The following is a 16,847-nucleotide window of genomic DNA, read 5'->3' on the forward strand; positions in this document are numbered from 1 at the left end:
TGTAATTCTGGTCAAGTGTGAACCCCAGTCATCTGAAAATATGGTGGAGAAAAAGGGGTAGATAATGTGAGTTAATTAATATTGTGGAGGCACGGAGGGAGAGATAACACAAACAAACTGCCACACTGCACCATTGCCTACCCCTGCAACGCTGCATTAACTCGCCTCAATTATCAACAAAACATACTAGAAGTGCAGTGAATTAACACTGAATACTTTACTTTCAATGTGGATTCCTGCAAGTTTTAGAAAATGAATAATATGCTGTTCATCACTCCATTTAAAATGTAAAGATGTATGCAACATGTATAAAGGCAGAAAGTAGAGTTAAACTATCCGTTGGTCAGAAGATCGGTCAGTCCCGCCGTGATCCTTCAGCAAAACAAACTGTCCAGACATCTATCGTCACTTCTGTGTTATAGATGATTTCTTTTGGACAGGTACCTCAATTGAAAGAAGTGGACGTTCATCTCAGTCCAAGCTAGAAACATTTTTGCGACCATGTAGGTGTAGATGAAAGGAAGTAAGAGGGAATAAAACTCATTTACTCAGACAGAAAAGTACCAAGTGCTTTACAGCTGCTCTGCCCCGGACCGTAAGAAACTACAGAAAGTTGTGAACACAACCCACTGCATTGCACAAGCCAAACTTCCTGCCATTCACTCAATCTACATTGTTGTTGCCTTAGAACGGCAGCCAACATCATTAAAGACTCCTCCCTTCCCTGTTAAATCCTCTTCCAAACTTTTCTGTCAGGCAGAAGACACAAAAGCATAAACATGCATACCAATAGGTTCAAGAATATTTTCTTCCCCGCTGTTATTTGACTTGTGAATGGATCGCTCAAATTTAAAATCTAATGCTGATCTTGCTTTTTGTGCACCTTCGTTGCAGCTGCAACTTTATATTCCTCGCTCTGTTCAATCACCTGATGATCTTCGTGTCTTTGCATGTTAAAATCTGCTGTACTACAAGCATACAAATGATTTTCACAGTAGCCAGGTAGATATGACAATAATAAAACAAATCAAACCTAATCAAATCAAAGGTGAAGGGAGATAGGTAAATGACAGAGATGTTGGAAGCGGTCGAACACCAAAGCCAGTGGAATAACTTGTGAGGACAGAGACGTGTTGTGTTTTTGATAAAGCTGAACATGTTGAAATGCCAGAGGATGGCATGTTCAATGTTGAGGGTGTTGCTGAAATATGAAAAGTGCATCACTGGGTACGTTGCTAAGGTGGCACTGATGCCTTCACAAAGAAAAGTATCCTGAGAAGTAACAACAGTTCGGACCATTACAGTCAGGGTCATTTTGGAATCAGTGGCTCTGGAGAAATGTTGGTTGAAAAGACGATGTGCTATATAGGAGTTGGAGAAGTCACAGAGACAGAGAGGTTTATAACGCAGAAAAAGAAATGCACTTTGGCCTGTCGAGTCTGTGCTGGTCAAATGCAATTGCCTATCAATTCTCATGTAGTTTTCCAGCATTAGGTCCATGACCCTGCCATTACACCTGTGCACATAAATAGTTCTGTTATCAGAGTACCCGCCTCTCCTACCCTTACAAGCAGTCATCCAGGGAATCAAACTCGAGCTACCTGCCGCCTGGAGGAAGAATGCCTCATCTTCCGGGCTTGGGACCCGGCTTGGGAGATCAATGTGGACTTCACCAGGTTCCCCCCCTCCCACCTTATCCCAGATCCAACCTTACAACTCGGCGTCGCCCTCTTGAACTGTCCGACCTAATCATCCTCCTGTCCATCTATCCACTCCACCCTCCCCTCCGACCTATCACCATCACTCCCACTTTCATCTAACTATTGCATTCCCAGCTACATTCCCCGATAACAGCGCCCCTCCCATTTATGATTCAGCCCCCTTTGGCCGCTCCCTCATTCCTGATGAAGAGCTTATGCTCAAAATATCGACTCCCCTACTCGGCGGATGCTGTCTGAGCAGCTGTGCTTTTCCAGCACCCCACTCTTCTTCACGTACTGGCAGTAATTTCCAGGTTGCCACCATAGTCTCAGTGGCAAACTAAACATCCGGCCTCTTTGCATTCATGTCCCGGTCATTTACATGCCCCGGTCATTTACAAGCCCAAAAAGGGGAAAACCTATGTCCTTTCAATGCTGTCTATGCTCGTTATGATTCTATACATTGAAACCACGTCCCCTCAAGAATTTTCCCTGTTCCAAGGAAAACAACCCTAATCCATCCAATCTCGCTTCGTACCTAAAGCTTTCCAACCTTGGAATCATCCTGGAAATCTCTGCATCCTTTCCAGGGCAATCAAAATACACCTACGTTGTGGATTCCAGAACTGCACACAATACGCTAGCTGTGGCGTGGCCAATATTTTATACAGTTGCAGCATACTTTCCTTGCACTTCATCTCTATTAAATGAACAAAAAATATTGCTTGTTCCTTTTGAACCATATTATCGATCTGTCCTGCAGCCATAAGGTGTTCATGTGCAGCAAGGTCCCTTTGATTCCTTTGATTTTCAGTGTGTCTCAGGTTCTTACCATTCTTCATGTTTTTCCCTTGCCTTGTATTTCCTTCCCATGTGCATCAGCTCACAAATACCCATACTGAATTCCATTTGCCACTGATCAGCCCATCTCACCAGCCTATTTACACCATCCCATAATCTAGGGCTATCCTCTTCACTCTTCAGCACTTCGTCAATTTTTATACTGTCAGTGAATAATATCCTGTATATTCCCCAGTATGTAGGTTTCCCGGTAGATGTGAATACCACCGTTCATCTTTAGTGGAACATGTGGGCCCTGTAATCTTTCTATTTCCTTCTTGAATGCATCCCACTCCTCTAACATGGATTCCCCTAAAAGTGTCTGCTCTCTTTCCAAACGCACACAATCTTATTAAAATTTGGGATTGCTCCAGTTTAGAACTTTGATTTCTTGTCCTCGTCTTTTTCCATATTAATCTTGAGTTATTTTCATTGTCTGGAAAAGTCTTCTCCACTGAATTACCAGGAAGGAGAAAGAGGAATTCAGATGTTGGAGATCAGAGTAGAGAGTGTGGTGATGGAAACGCACAGCAGGTCAGGCAGGATTCTCGTCAGATCAACATCCCTCACTCCCAGCACCTTCTACTGCCACCACAGGAAGTGCAAAACCTGCGCCCACAGGCGGCCCCCTCACCTCAATCCAAAGCCCCAAAGGGTCCTTCCACATGAATCAGACGTTCACCTGTACCTCCACAAATGTCATCTACTGCATCCATTGCACCCAATGTGGTCTCCTCTATATCAGGAGACTGGATGCCAACTTGCGGATCTTTTCAGAAAACATCTCCGTTACACTCAAACCAACCAAGTCAACTGATCTATGGCTAAACACTTCAACTCCCCCTCCCAGTCCATCAAGAAAATGCAGGTCCTTAGCATTCTCCATCGCTAAACACAAACCATGCACTGCCTGGAGGAAGAATGCCTCATCTTCTGCCTTGGGACACGGAATCCACACGGAATTAATGTGGATTTCACCAGTTTCCTCATTTCCCCTCCCTCCACCTTATCCCTGTCCCAAGCCTCCAACTGAGCACCGCCCCCTTGACTTATTCATCTTCCTTCCCATCGATCCGCTTCACCCTCTTCTCTGACCTATCACCCTCTCCTCACCTTCATATACCTAAAGCATTCCCAGCTACCTTGCCGCTAGCCCCTCACACACCCGGTTTTGTCGAACCCATCTCCCCACGGCCTACAAGCCTCATTCCTGAAGAAGGGCATATGCCTGAAACGTTGATTCTCCTACTCCTCAGATGCTGCCTGGCCTTCTGTGCTTTTCCAGCAGCACATTCTTCCCATTGAAATGTCAGCCACTTACCCACCTTCATTCCATAAAATTCGGGCCGGGAATGCCATCAAAGGTACTAAAACAGCCTGGGATTGGCCAGACGAAGCTATACAGTATGTTGTGGGAATGAGAGAAGGAAAGCAACCTCCAGTTTATACAGCAGACAGCAAGAGAGGGATAAAGTGTTTAAAAAGCTGTAAAATGCTCCAGACTCAGGGGTGAAACAGGAATGTCCGGGACAAGTGTTGGATGATAAAATGGGGGAGGAAATCCAATGATAATCGTGAACACGTGGAGTCTAATGAATAATATCCAACCTGTGGAAAGCTGTGGGAAATCATTAAGGGACATTTGACAGAGAATGATTTGTTGCTGACAGTAAGAATAGGTCATATTCACTGTGGGTTTAAATAATGCTCAGGTTCATTGCATATTTCAGAGATGAGTGGATAGCCACTGTCAGGTAGGAAAATAAACTTCAATGTGCAGCTCTGGACTCATTCAGAAACAAACAACATGCATTGTGGGACAGTAGAAGCAGAATGAAGGAGATCATCAAAAATCCAATGTTTAAGGAGTCAGAGAGAACTGATTATCAATTCTGAACTGATTGGATCCTGTATTTTGAAATTCAAAACTGTACACTTGACCGTTGCATGTGTCTCCATTCAAATGAAGACACTCCATCTCGCAGAATTAAAGAAAATCCCAAGCATTTTATTCTTATAGAAGAACCAAGTGGGTAACTATAGAAAGGATTGGTCCACGAAAAGATAATGAAGGAAGCCTGCAGATGACACAAAGATTAGTGGAGTGGCAGAAAGCAGAATGGACTGTCAGATAATACAGGAGGATACACATAGACATGAAGATTGGGCGGAAAAGTGGCAGATGGCTTTCAATCCAGACAAATGTGAGGTGATGTATTTGGGCAAGTCTAATTCTAGAGCGAATTATACAATGAATGCAAGAGCCTTGGGAAAAGTTGATGGGCAGAGAGATCTGGGAGTGAAGATGCATTGTACTCCGAAGGTTGCTGCACAAGTGGATAGAGTGGTCAAGAAGGCATATGGTATGCTTGCCTTCATCGGACGGGGTATTGAGTATAAGAGCTGGCAAGTCACGTTAAAATTGTACAAGAGACTGTTTCGGCCGCATTTGGAAGACTCTGTCCAGTTCTGGGTGCCACATTACCAAAAGGATATGGACGCTTTGGAAAGGGTACAGAGAAGGTTTACGAGGATGTTGCCTGGTATGGAAGGTGATAGCTATGAAGAGAATTTAGAATAGGTTAGGTTTATTTTCACTAGAAAAAAAGAAATGGGGGGGGGACCTGTTTGAGGTTTCCAAAATCATCAAGGGTATACACAGGGTGGATAGAGACAAGCTTTTTTCCCAGGGTGAAGGATCCAAGAACGAGAGGTCATGCTTTCAAAGTGAGAGGTGGATAGTTCGGGGGTGATACACGCGGTAAGTACTTCACTCAGAGGGTGGTGTGCGTTTGAAATGCGTTGCCAGTGGAGGTGATAGAGGCAGGCACGGTCGATTCGTTTAAGATGCGTCTGGGCAAATGCTTGAGTAGGTGGGGAGGAGAGGGATAGAGATGCTTAGGAATTGACCGACAGGTTTAGTCAGAACATTTGGATGGGCTCAGGCTTGGAGGGCCGAAGGACCTGTTTCTGGGTTGCAAATTTTCTTTGTTCTTTTTCCATCAGCCAACAGCAGATTAGAACTGTGGATTACAACTTTCCATCAAGGCAGGTATGGAGCAAGCTGCCAGAGAATGTAACGGAGGTGGTTAAAATTAGAACAATTCAAAGGTGTGGGTATATGACAAGGAAGGATTTAGGGGGTTTGGGCCAAGTGCTGGCAAATGGGTCAAGACGAACTAAGATATCTGATCTGCATGAACAAGTGGGCAAATGGGTTGGTTCTGTGCTGTATGATTCAATATGAAGAAAATTATTCCTTAAATCTTCATATTTCCCAAAATTGAAAAGTTCCACATGTACACCTCAATTGCTCCCCACGCTGACAACGGGATACTTAATATTCAACAGTCATAGCAAACAGAACCTTAAAACCACACTGTATAAAGGAGATTAATCAGTTCAAAACCTTTTTATTGTAGTGTTACCTAAAGTAGGAAAGAGTAAATGTGTTGCTATCAATACAAATACACAAAAATAAATATTCGCAGGAATGTGATAATACTGGGTTTTCGAGATACACTGCATTGAGTCACCAAAATCCATTGAAGTTCTATAACTGCTGACATTTCCAATCATGCATGCCTCGAAGGTAACCTCCTTTTCTGAGGTTTGATTCAGGAGTTCATAACATTTGACTAAGTGCAATTGTGTTGGAAAACAGCTAAATCAGTTGAGGAAATGAAACAACACTATAAGAATTTTTACAATATGTAATTTAATTGGATGATATTGCAATTTTTCATGGGTCTAACACTGAGCACGATATCAGAATGCAAATTTCTTAATTAACAAGGAGTAACAGAGGATATATCATCTACAAATTGTAAATGCTTGTGGACAGTTACCAGAAACACCATTGATGGCAAGGAGCATGTTGGAAACTTTCCTGGCAATTGAATTGATAGATGCATTTTTAGTGTGGAGTGGTAAGTCTTTGTTGTTGCACGTGTTATGCAAACACTAAATTCTGAGGTATTGCATTCTGTGGCTTTTTCCAGGCGGGCATGGTGTCTCAGTGGTTAGCACTGTTGCATCATTGTGTTCAGGACCTGAATTTGATTCCTGCCTTGGGCGACTGTCCGTGTGGAATTTGTGCGTTCTCTCTGCGTCTGCATGGGTTTCCTCCGGGCACTCCGGTGTCCTACCACAATACAAAGGTTTGCAGGTTAGGTGAATTGGCCATGCTAAATTGTCCATCGTGTTCAGGGATGTGAAGGTTAGATACATTAGTCATGGGCAAACATAGGGTCCGAAGAATAAGTCTGGGCGAATTACACTTCAGAAGGTCATTGTGAACTTGTTGGACCTGTTTCCACATTGTAGGTATTCTATTCTGAGATCCTTATGTTCTGTGCAATATCCATTGGGAGATTGGTGTCGCAATTATAATGATGACAATTTTATAATTCTGAGTTGCGAGAAGATGTTTGTCACTGAAATTGAACTGTGGCTGGATACGTCTGACCTCATTGAGGAAAGAATCATAATTGGAAGCTGTGTTAATTGGTGTTGGATCACATAACTTGAATGACGTGTGGACCCTGTCTCATTAGAAAAACTGTAAATCCCACTACTTTACGAACAAAGAGGCAGTTTTTTTAAAAGTAAAACGGCCTTAAGATAAATATATTGTATTGCTTTCTAGTTTATCATTAATTTTGTTTGCTGCATCAACTATGATTTCCTGTTCTTTAATGCACCGCTTAAACCTAAGTTTGCTTTATAATTAGTGTGTGATTTCTGTCCAGCAACGTGGTGCTGAGAGAATGTACTTCACATTGCTTCAGTGATTTCAGTAGTCACAATTTATTATAAGAACCTCTAACAGTAGCGAACCTTCTCTAGAATAGGCCATTATTACCCATGTAGCAAATAATTTACATTATCCTGGATTACTTGCAGCAATGCAATTGACCTTTCATTGTACCATGTCCCTCCTCTCCCTCTGCAGAAGAAATTCTTGTCACCTCATTGTCACTCTTCTGTCGTGGCATTAATTTGATTTTGTCAGTTACTGATTCAGTCACATTCTGGCATAACATATTGCAAAGCCAGTCTCGGACAGTTCATTTTATATGCTCAGAAAATATCTGTGTTCTACTAAAATTTAAAAATCATCTCATTCTTCCATTTGCTCTTTTGACAATAACCTGAGTGTCAGTTTGTTTTCCAGCTCTTTGAGAGTCGGGTACTTTTAAATCCATTTTCTCTGGTCAGATGGCCCACAATTGTGAGGACGCCTATTTAAAAAAATCTCTTTCAACCGAAACAGAAATGCCAAGCTTCTCAATTCTGTCACCCGCACTGATATCCCCGTACCAAGAATCATTCTTTATAATATGTGCAGCACCTGTACAATATTCACACGTAGTTTGGAAAGTTTGGTGTTCAGATCTCGACGTGACACAATGAATCCGGCAAATCCGTTTGTGACTTGGATGTCATTGCCAGGGGGATGGTTAGTATGTTTACAAATGACACCAATATTGGAGGTGTACTGGACAACGAATAAGATTGCTTTCGAGTCCAATGCACCTTGATCAGATGGGTCAACGGGCTGAGAAGTGGCAGATGGGGTTTAATTCAGATAGATGTGAGATGTTCCATTTTTGTTGAGCAAACCAGGGTAGGACCTACACATTTAATGGTAAGGTCCTGGGGAGTAATGCCAAACAAAGAGATCTTGGAGTGCAGATTCACAGTTCCTTGAAAGTCTGATCGCAGATAAACGGGACTGTGAAGAAGGCATTAGGCATGCTTGCCTTTATTGGTCATTGCTTTGTGTATAAGAATTGGAATGTCATGTTGCGGCTGTACAGGACTTTGGTAGGCCACTATCGGAATACTACGTTCAATTCGGGTCTCCCTTCGAGAGGAAAGATATTATGAAACTTGAAAGAGTTCAAAAAGGTTTTATAAGAATGTTACAAGGGCTGGAGAGTTTGAGCTATAGGGAGAGGCTGAGTCAGTTGAAGGTGATTTTCTCTGGAACATCAGAGGCTGAGGGGGAGACTTGTAGAGATTTATAAAAGCGTTTGAGGCATGGATAGGGTGAAGAGCCTAGGTTTCGTTCCCAAGATTGAGGCGTCCAAAACTAGAGGGCACAGCTTTAAGGCGAGAAGGGAAAGATTTAAAAGGGAACTGAGGGGCAAGTTTTTCACCCAGAGAGTGGTGTGTGCATGGAACAAGCTGCCAGAGGAAGTGGAGAAGGTGGGTACATTGCACTATTGAAAAGGCATCTGAATGGGTGCACTACTGGGAATGGTTTAGAGGGATATGGCATGGATACAGGACCTTTGGTCCAAATTGCTCCATGCTGATCATGTGCTCCTTCCAATAGCCTGCATTTGTTCGATATCCTTCTAAATCCTTCCCATCCATGTACATTTTGAAATGAAGTATTAATGTTGTTATTGTACCTTCCTCAACCACTTCCTCTGGCAACTCATTCCATTCACTCTTTGCGGGAAGAAAGTGCCCCTCAGGTCCTTCCTAAAACTTTCCCTTCTCAAATTCATCTCTATGCTCTCCAGTGTTTAATTCTCCATCCTCTTGGATTAAGGTTAAATACATTCCTTCTGTGTCTGCTCTGCATGATTTTATGCACATCAATAGGGACACCCCTCATTCTCCTCAATCCAAGGAATAAAGTCCTCTCCTGGCCAACCTCTCCCTATAACTCAGGTCTATTAATTCTGGTAACATCTTGGCAAATCTTTCCAGTATTATTTGTGTCTTTCCTGCAACATGGTGACCAAAACTGAACACAATACTCCAAGTGCTACATCACCAATGACTTATACAGCTGTAACATAATGTCCCAACTCCGATACTCGTTACTTTGACCGATGTAAGCCAGCATGCTAGATGGTTTCTTCACGATCCTGTCTCCCTGTGGCACCACATTCCAAGGTCTATGTATTTGTACTCCTGGGTCCCTCTGTTCCACAACACTGTTCAGGACCTGAGCATTTACGGTGTAAGTTCTACCTTGGATTGACTTTCTAAAGTGCAACACCTCACATTTATCTGAATTGCACTGTGTTTGCCAATCGTCAGCCCACATCCCTGCAATCTTTGACAATCTTCCTCGTTATCAATGATACCTCCTAATTTTGTATCATCTGCAAACTTACTCATCATTCCGATCATTTATACAGGTAACAAATGCCGAATGTCCCAGCACCAAACCCTATGGCTCAACTCTAGCATCCGGGCACCAGTCCGAGACAGGACCTTCAACAATTACTATCTGCTTGCTAACATTGAGTCAATTTTGAATCCAGTTTGCAATCTCTCCCTGTATACCATATGACCTAACATTCACGACTAGCCTGTCATGTGTGATCTTGTCAAATACCTTACTAAACTCTATCTCGACAACATTCACTTCCCTATCCTCATCAATCCTCTTCTTGGTGAATTTAAAATTGCAACCATGCAATGGCTTGGAATTGAACCCGGTTTAACTGCTTGGAAAGAAGCTACGTTCAAAACACGATATTAACATTGCTTATTGATGGGTCTCTGAGCGTTCATTGATGATGCAGGTGAAAATGGTTAGACTCAGAATATTCACTGAGGAACTCTTGCAGAGATGTCCTGAAGGTGAAATTGCTGACATGAACAATAACAACTGTCTTCACACCTGCACACACATAAACATGGGTGCGTGCGAAAAATAAGCACTACCACAGTTTGGCGGTAGTGTGGGGGCATAAAAAACAAGCAGAAGGCTCTGACTCTCTGTTCACTTTGCGAGCTGGCTCTGTGGCAGCTGGATCACACACACAAAAAAACGGTCTTCCTTCTTGCTCGTTATTGCTGAAACCAGCAGAGACTTTTCTCTGGATTTTCATTGACCGTGGTTTTTCCTTGGCCTCCTAGTGTCACACTTGGTCAAATGTTACCTTGAAGTTGAGGGGAGTTCCTCTCCCTTCTCGTCTCGAGTTCAACTCCTTTGAAAAAAGGCTGTAATCAATGGCCCTTGTGGCACTCAAACTGGCCATCAGTAAGCAGGTTATTGCTGACCAGGTATTGCTTGATAGCTCTGTTAATGACACCTTCCTTCACATTTCCATGTTAGAGAATGGACAGATTAGACGTTATTTCACAACATCAGATTGGCCCTGATTTTTCTGTGTAAAACATGCCTGGGATTTTTTTCGCATTCTCGGTTCATGCCAGTGTTGTTGTAACATCAGAAAACATTGGCTCAGCAGGTGTCAAATTTTCGATATTTAAGTTGTCAGGACCCACAACCTTTTTCAGTATTTAGTGCCCCCTGTAATTTCATAACATGAGGGAGAGTGAATTGAATTGGCTGGAGACTGAGATCTGTGAACATGGGGACCTCACGAGAAGGCTGAAATGGATGAATGCCTTGGTATTTTCAGTTGAGGATTGTTGCAAATGCTTCAGCTTTATCTTTTGCACTGATGTCCTGGACTCCCCCATAACTGAGGGTTTAGTTGGTGGAGAGTAGCCTTCTCACCCAGTGATTTAATTGTCCACCATCTTTCATGAGTAAATATGCCAGGGCGTGGATCTGCAGAACATTGATGAGATACAAATACAGAAATTACTAGTGGAACATAGCAGGTCTGGTAGCATCAGTGGAAAGAAAGCAGAGTTTCATTGGTTGTTTGATCACTTAGCTCTGTCCGTCACTTGTTGCAGACAAAAGTCGTCCTGTTCTGTCGCTTCACCAGGTTGCAAACTCGTATATTTGTTTACAGTTCTGCTGTTTTATGTCCTGTTGTACTATTCATTGAACCAGTCTGAAGACTTCCTAGTCCTTTTCAATGTTGTAATTTTACCAGCTTCCACCATAGAGGCATAGGGTCATAAAGCGTGGAAACAGACCCTTCAATGCATCCAGTCCAAGCTGAACGTACTCCAAAATTAAACTGGTCCCACTCACCTGCTCCTGACCCATATCCCTCCAAACACTCCTATTCATGTATCCATCCAAATGTCTTTGTTCCATATATACACCACCCTCTGCATTAAGGGATTAACCCCCGCACACCGCCAGATCGCTTTGAATTCTTTCCCCTCTCACTTTATATCTATGCTCTCTAGATTTGGACTCTGTTACCCTGTGGAAAACCTTGACTATTTTACCCTCTCCATGCCCCTCATGATTTTATGAACCTCGATAAATTCTTTCCTCAGCCTCTGATGCCCCAAAGTAAAATAAAACCCCAGGCTATCCAACTTCTGACTAGAACTCAAAACCTCCATTCAGCTATGTCGGGCAGATGGTCTATGATTGTGCAAGGTATAATTCTGATGTTGCAGATGGCCCACTAAACTTCATGGACACCTCGTCATAAGTTGGTCGAGCTGTTTGAAGCCTGTCTCATTTCACACAGGGACAGTGTCACATCACATAATGCAGCAACTATAAAATGTGGGTCAGGTAGATTCGTGGTAATGCCTTTTGGAGTGTGCCAACACAATCTGCAAGTGCTGCTGCGAAGCCTGTCTTGGTGATGGTCACTGAAGTCTCCCACACATAGTCCATTCTCTGTCCTTTCCACATTCAATGTTGTGTTCAAACAGAAATTTGAGGGATGAAATAATTGATAATCAGCAGAATGTTTCTGTGTCCGTGTTTAACCTGATGCCAGAAGGATTCCTGGGGACAGGCATCAATTCTGAGCACTTCCAGGGTACCCCCCTACCCGACTGTATCCCACAGAGCTGCAACCTCTGCTGGCTCTGTCCTGCCAGTGGGTCCGAACCTGCCCTGAGATTATCATAGTTTTGTCTGGGACATTGTCTGGAATGTGGGATTCTGTGAGCGTGACTATGTTTGATTGTTGCTGGAATAGTCTGTGAGAAATATACTGCAGGTCAGGTTTAAGTTTTATACATTAATGAGTAAACCCCTCTTTGTTTCTTTGGCTCTTAAGACCAAATCAAAATAACGGTTTTATTCAGTTGAAGATTATTCACTTCAATAATCAGAATGCACACCTAATTATTGCTAAATTTAGTAACGATCCTCACTAGCTCATTATTGCTCAGTTCAATAATTGCAATAAACAGCTGAATCATGTTTATATGAGTAAACACATGATCTTTGCACTACCATAATCATCAATAATCCGATTGAAAAGCCGGAATCTAAATATACTCTTCCGAGACAACATTGGCACCACAGGTAAAGAGTGACCAACTCCTAAGTATCTCCAGACAGCTGCCAATCTGGATCTGGACAGTTCTTCAAACATTTCCTCACAACAAACAATTTAAATCTGTTCTTGAACAAAGGGGAAGTGCATGAAGCAGATTGGCCAATGGACTAGCACAAGGCTCAGTGCAATTTTTACCATTTATACAAATGAGCTGCCAATGTCTCGTAAGTTCATCCATGTTTTTGACATCCAGTGAGTCACGTAAGCTTCATACTTTTACACTTTAGAGCAGACCCTTTCTGAAGGTGTTCGAACAGTGATGATTACGTGGCATCTTGCATTGAATCCCTCAACAACAATATCCAGTGTATATCAGCTCCACAATCCCAGTGTCTGAACAGAATTGTGCAACTATATTAATGGCCAGCATGATCCCAACTAACATTATTGTGTGTGACTCAAACTTGAAATTTTATGAAGATGTTTGCAATATCGTATTTATCATTCACAGCAAAGTGTAATTATTGAAGATCACAAATGCTTTGATCATAGCCACTTGATTGTCCAATGAACAAATCTACCCATGTGTTGAGTTCAATCTTCAGATTGGAATCTAATGAAAACATAGTGCACCAATGCTGAGTCTGTTTTTCGCAACAAGGATCAAATTATTACTTAGCCCAGGCACTTTGAAAATATCCTATTATTTTTCCCTCGAATGCAAATATTCAACATCCTAATTGTTTTCATGGCAATGCTTTAACTATGTTTCCTATATTCCAGATACGAGGACATATTAAATTGGTTCTATCTATCTCGCATGTGAGTAATCTGGGATATGAATCTCGGTTTCTGAGTGATGGTACCTACGTAGGCCTTGCCTCTGAAAGCCTGACAGAGTTATGGTGGAGCTGCCGGTTCAGGACTACCTCACGTTTGCAATCTCGGAGATCCTGGATCTCCCGTTATTCTCACTGAGGGTCTCCACAGAGCTGCTGACTGGGGAGGAGTTTAGAGTGGAACAGATGCTGTGGGCACTCTGTCACTCAGGTATCTTAGTCATCATCAGGTCGGCTGTGAAACACTGCCAGAGAAAAATTTATTTCAGTGGGATAGCGATAGTTCGAGGCTGGTGTTAAATGAATATTTTGTCTTCTCCATTGTGTCTCGATTCAGCGCAGAGGCACTGACTTCTGAGAGGACTGCTTCTGGCCCAGGGTGTGTCAGAGGATCATGAGGAGTCATTTACCCCGCAGGGGATTTGTTAGAATATCTGACCAATTTATTTGTTGTGGTGAAGCCGATCCCATTGAGACAATGTCCTGTGTTTGCTTTTCCAGAAAAAGGTATACTCGCCATCTTTTTCTTTAAGTTGCCTTTCTCCAGCCAGTCATATCCCACTCACGGCGGTGATGACAATTTTGTAATGCTGGGCGATGGCAGCAGTGTATCATTCAGGTCTATTGGTGCTGGTGTTATCCATCAGGTTCCTGATAGTCCAGCTCCCAGATTAATTTGCGGGTGTGGCAGGGTTGTGATGGAATCTGCCCGTTTGTAGATCCTTTTACTGTGGAGTGGACACTGCACACCAATCAGCAATGGTCACAACGGAGGGAGGTCTGGAGCCAATGACAGGGAAAATCCGAGAGAACTGAAGACCAGGCTCTGCTTTAGGATCCTGTTGGGCTTGTTGAAATAGGGACTAGACAGAGAGGGCTTCTGTTATCTCCAAATAATGGAGGGACAAGAAACCTCTGATGGAACTGAGCAGCTGCTTTTTCCTGTTTCTGAAATATTCGCTTCTGAGTTCATGGGAAAAACTATTTATCCTTCTTAAGGACTGACTGAAAGAGTTTCCCAACACTGTAATTACCGAGCAGACCGTGTCAGCCAAGACGATACAACGAAATGCTCTTGCCTTGGGCACTGCTTTCAAGATCCAAAAAATACAAATGGAGATGATGTTAATTTTCCAAATCCGATGCTTTACTTTTCACTTCAACAACAAAACCATCTTTCGGACAGAAGATATTATTTATCATTTCAGAAAGAAAGCCACTGCACCCCAACCCCATAGATCCTCCATCATACACCCATCGCATGTCAAAGTCACTCTGAATCTCCGAAAGTGTACGATACCCTCCTCCATCAGGGAGTCTGAGTGGACTGGAGGAAGACAAATAAAATCGATGAAACTACCCAGAATATAGCTTCAAAGCCAAGTGAGAAGCTGCAGGAGATCTCACATGACACAATGAGCATTGATTGTGGAAGGATGAGTGTTTGTGGATATGGGTCAAATCCAGGGGCTGCTCTGTTCTGCACCAGGACAATTTTCTTGAGTGTTGTTGGAGGTGCATTCATCCAGGCAAGTAGAGAGAGCTTCATCACACACCCAACTTATGCCTTGCTGATGCTGAGCAAGCTTTGGCCAAGAGGAAATGGGAAGAGCTCAGCAGTAAGTTACTCTCTGCAGGATTCCCAGCATCTGAACTGCTGTTGGACCCACAGGATTTGTTTGGCTACGCCTGTTCAATTTCTGATCAATGGTAACCGTCGGGAACTTAATCTTTATAATGCCATTGAAACACAAGGACCTTGCTCGAGATGGTCATGCTGCGAGAACACTGTCCAGGTCTTGCACTATTTGAACATGGACTGCTTCAGGAATTGAGGACCTTAAAATGGTGGCTTCCCAAACAAATAAAGATTGTTTGGTCTGTTCGTTTTCCCGCACGCTGCCTGAAAGGCCACAAGTTACTCTCAGCAAACAGTTCTCAGTTCACATCTCGAACCACATTGTATTGAAAGAAAACCAATAACAAAAGGCCAGTGAAGGTTTCATTACCTCTACACTTCATCACTTCTGGTATATTGTCCACATTCTCATTTGTGAAATCTCTCTGGGTAATCAAAGTTCAAGGACGGGAACAATTTCTGGCAGTGACAAGTTGCTTCTTTTTTGAGGTATTTGAGGTGTTGGAGGTGATTTCCTCAAATTCCAGTCGCAACAATTACTGCTTTATATGCTGTTGCGTTGTTTTGGAACTTTGCAAAATTAGTTGAAACCAACAGCACTTGTAAAAGGGACAGGAACAGACAAAGGAAATACAAGGTGAGGTCAGTGCAGGACACAGAGATAGAGAGAGAGAGAGAGAGAGAGAGAGAGAGAGAGACTTCACCACAATGAATCTGCACAGTTACTGTCTTTACTGTTTGAATTCATGTATCGCTGGACATCGGAGTGCATCTGGGAAAATGAACAAACAGCGAAATTCGCTTCTGAACTTGGAGGAATCTGTTTGGGATAAACAGATAAGTGAACATTTTAAGTGTGGGCTTGCAGTAGCGAGTTAAGTGTGTTCTTTTTTGATAATATGTTTTATTAAGATATGTCTCTTGATTAAACATAAGAATATAAGCCATAAGTACTAAGTTAGCCTGGAGTGGTGTTTTGTAGAGGGACGAGAATGGGCTATTTTCTCGGACAATGTATTGAAAAAAGAAAAAAAAATTGCCTTTAGTTGAGTGATACGCTGTTCTTGTCGATTGTGATAGTTTAGCGAGAGTCTACGTGTATTTGCAGATTATATCACAGATTGGTTGCCAACCCTATCAAATCGATTGTATCGTTGGAGAGAAAATGAGGAATTTACAAGAGCAAGGGGGTGTGATGGATGGCAGTTGTAGGAAGGGAGGAAAGTCACAGATACGGTCACATAGATGGAGTAACTCCAGGAAAGATAACACAGGTAGGTAGGTAGTTCAGGAGCCTTCTATGGCTATCCCCATTTCAAATAAGTGTACTGTTTTCGAAAATGTTAGGGGTGATGGATCCTCAGAGGAATGTAGCATGAACCGTCAAATTTCTAGGATCCAGACTGGCTCAAATGCAATGCCGGTACGTCGGTTTCCAAGAGATCGATTGTGTTAGGGGACTGTCTAGTCCAAGGTATAAACAGACGCTTCTGTGGCCAGCAACCAAAAGTAAGAATGGTGTGTTGCTTCCCTGCTGCTAGGATCAAGCATGCCTCAGAAAGGGTGCAGAGTGTTTTCAAGGGACAGAGGAGTCGGTCGGAGGTCATTGCACACATTGGAACAAACGAGATAGAAAGGGAAAAGATTGAGATTCTGAAGGGACATTACAGGGAGTTAGGCA

Source organism: Chiloscyllium plagiosum, unplaced genomic scaffold, assembly GCF_037043375.1.
Source record: "Chiloscyllium plagiosum isolate Xiang-an unplaced genomic scaffold, Cpla_swu_hap1 HiC_scaffold_40, whole genome shotgun sequence".
NCBI lineage: Eukaryota > Metazoa > Chordata > Chondrichthyes > Orectolobiformes > Hemiscylliidae > Chiloscyllium > Chiloscyllium plagiosum.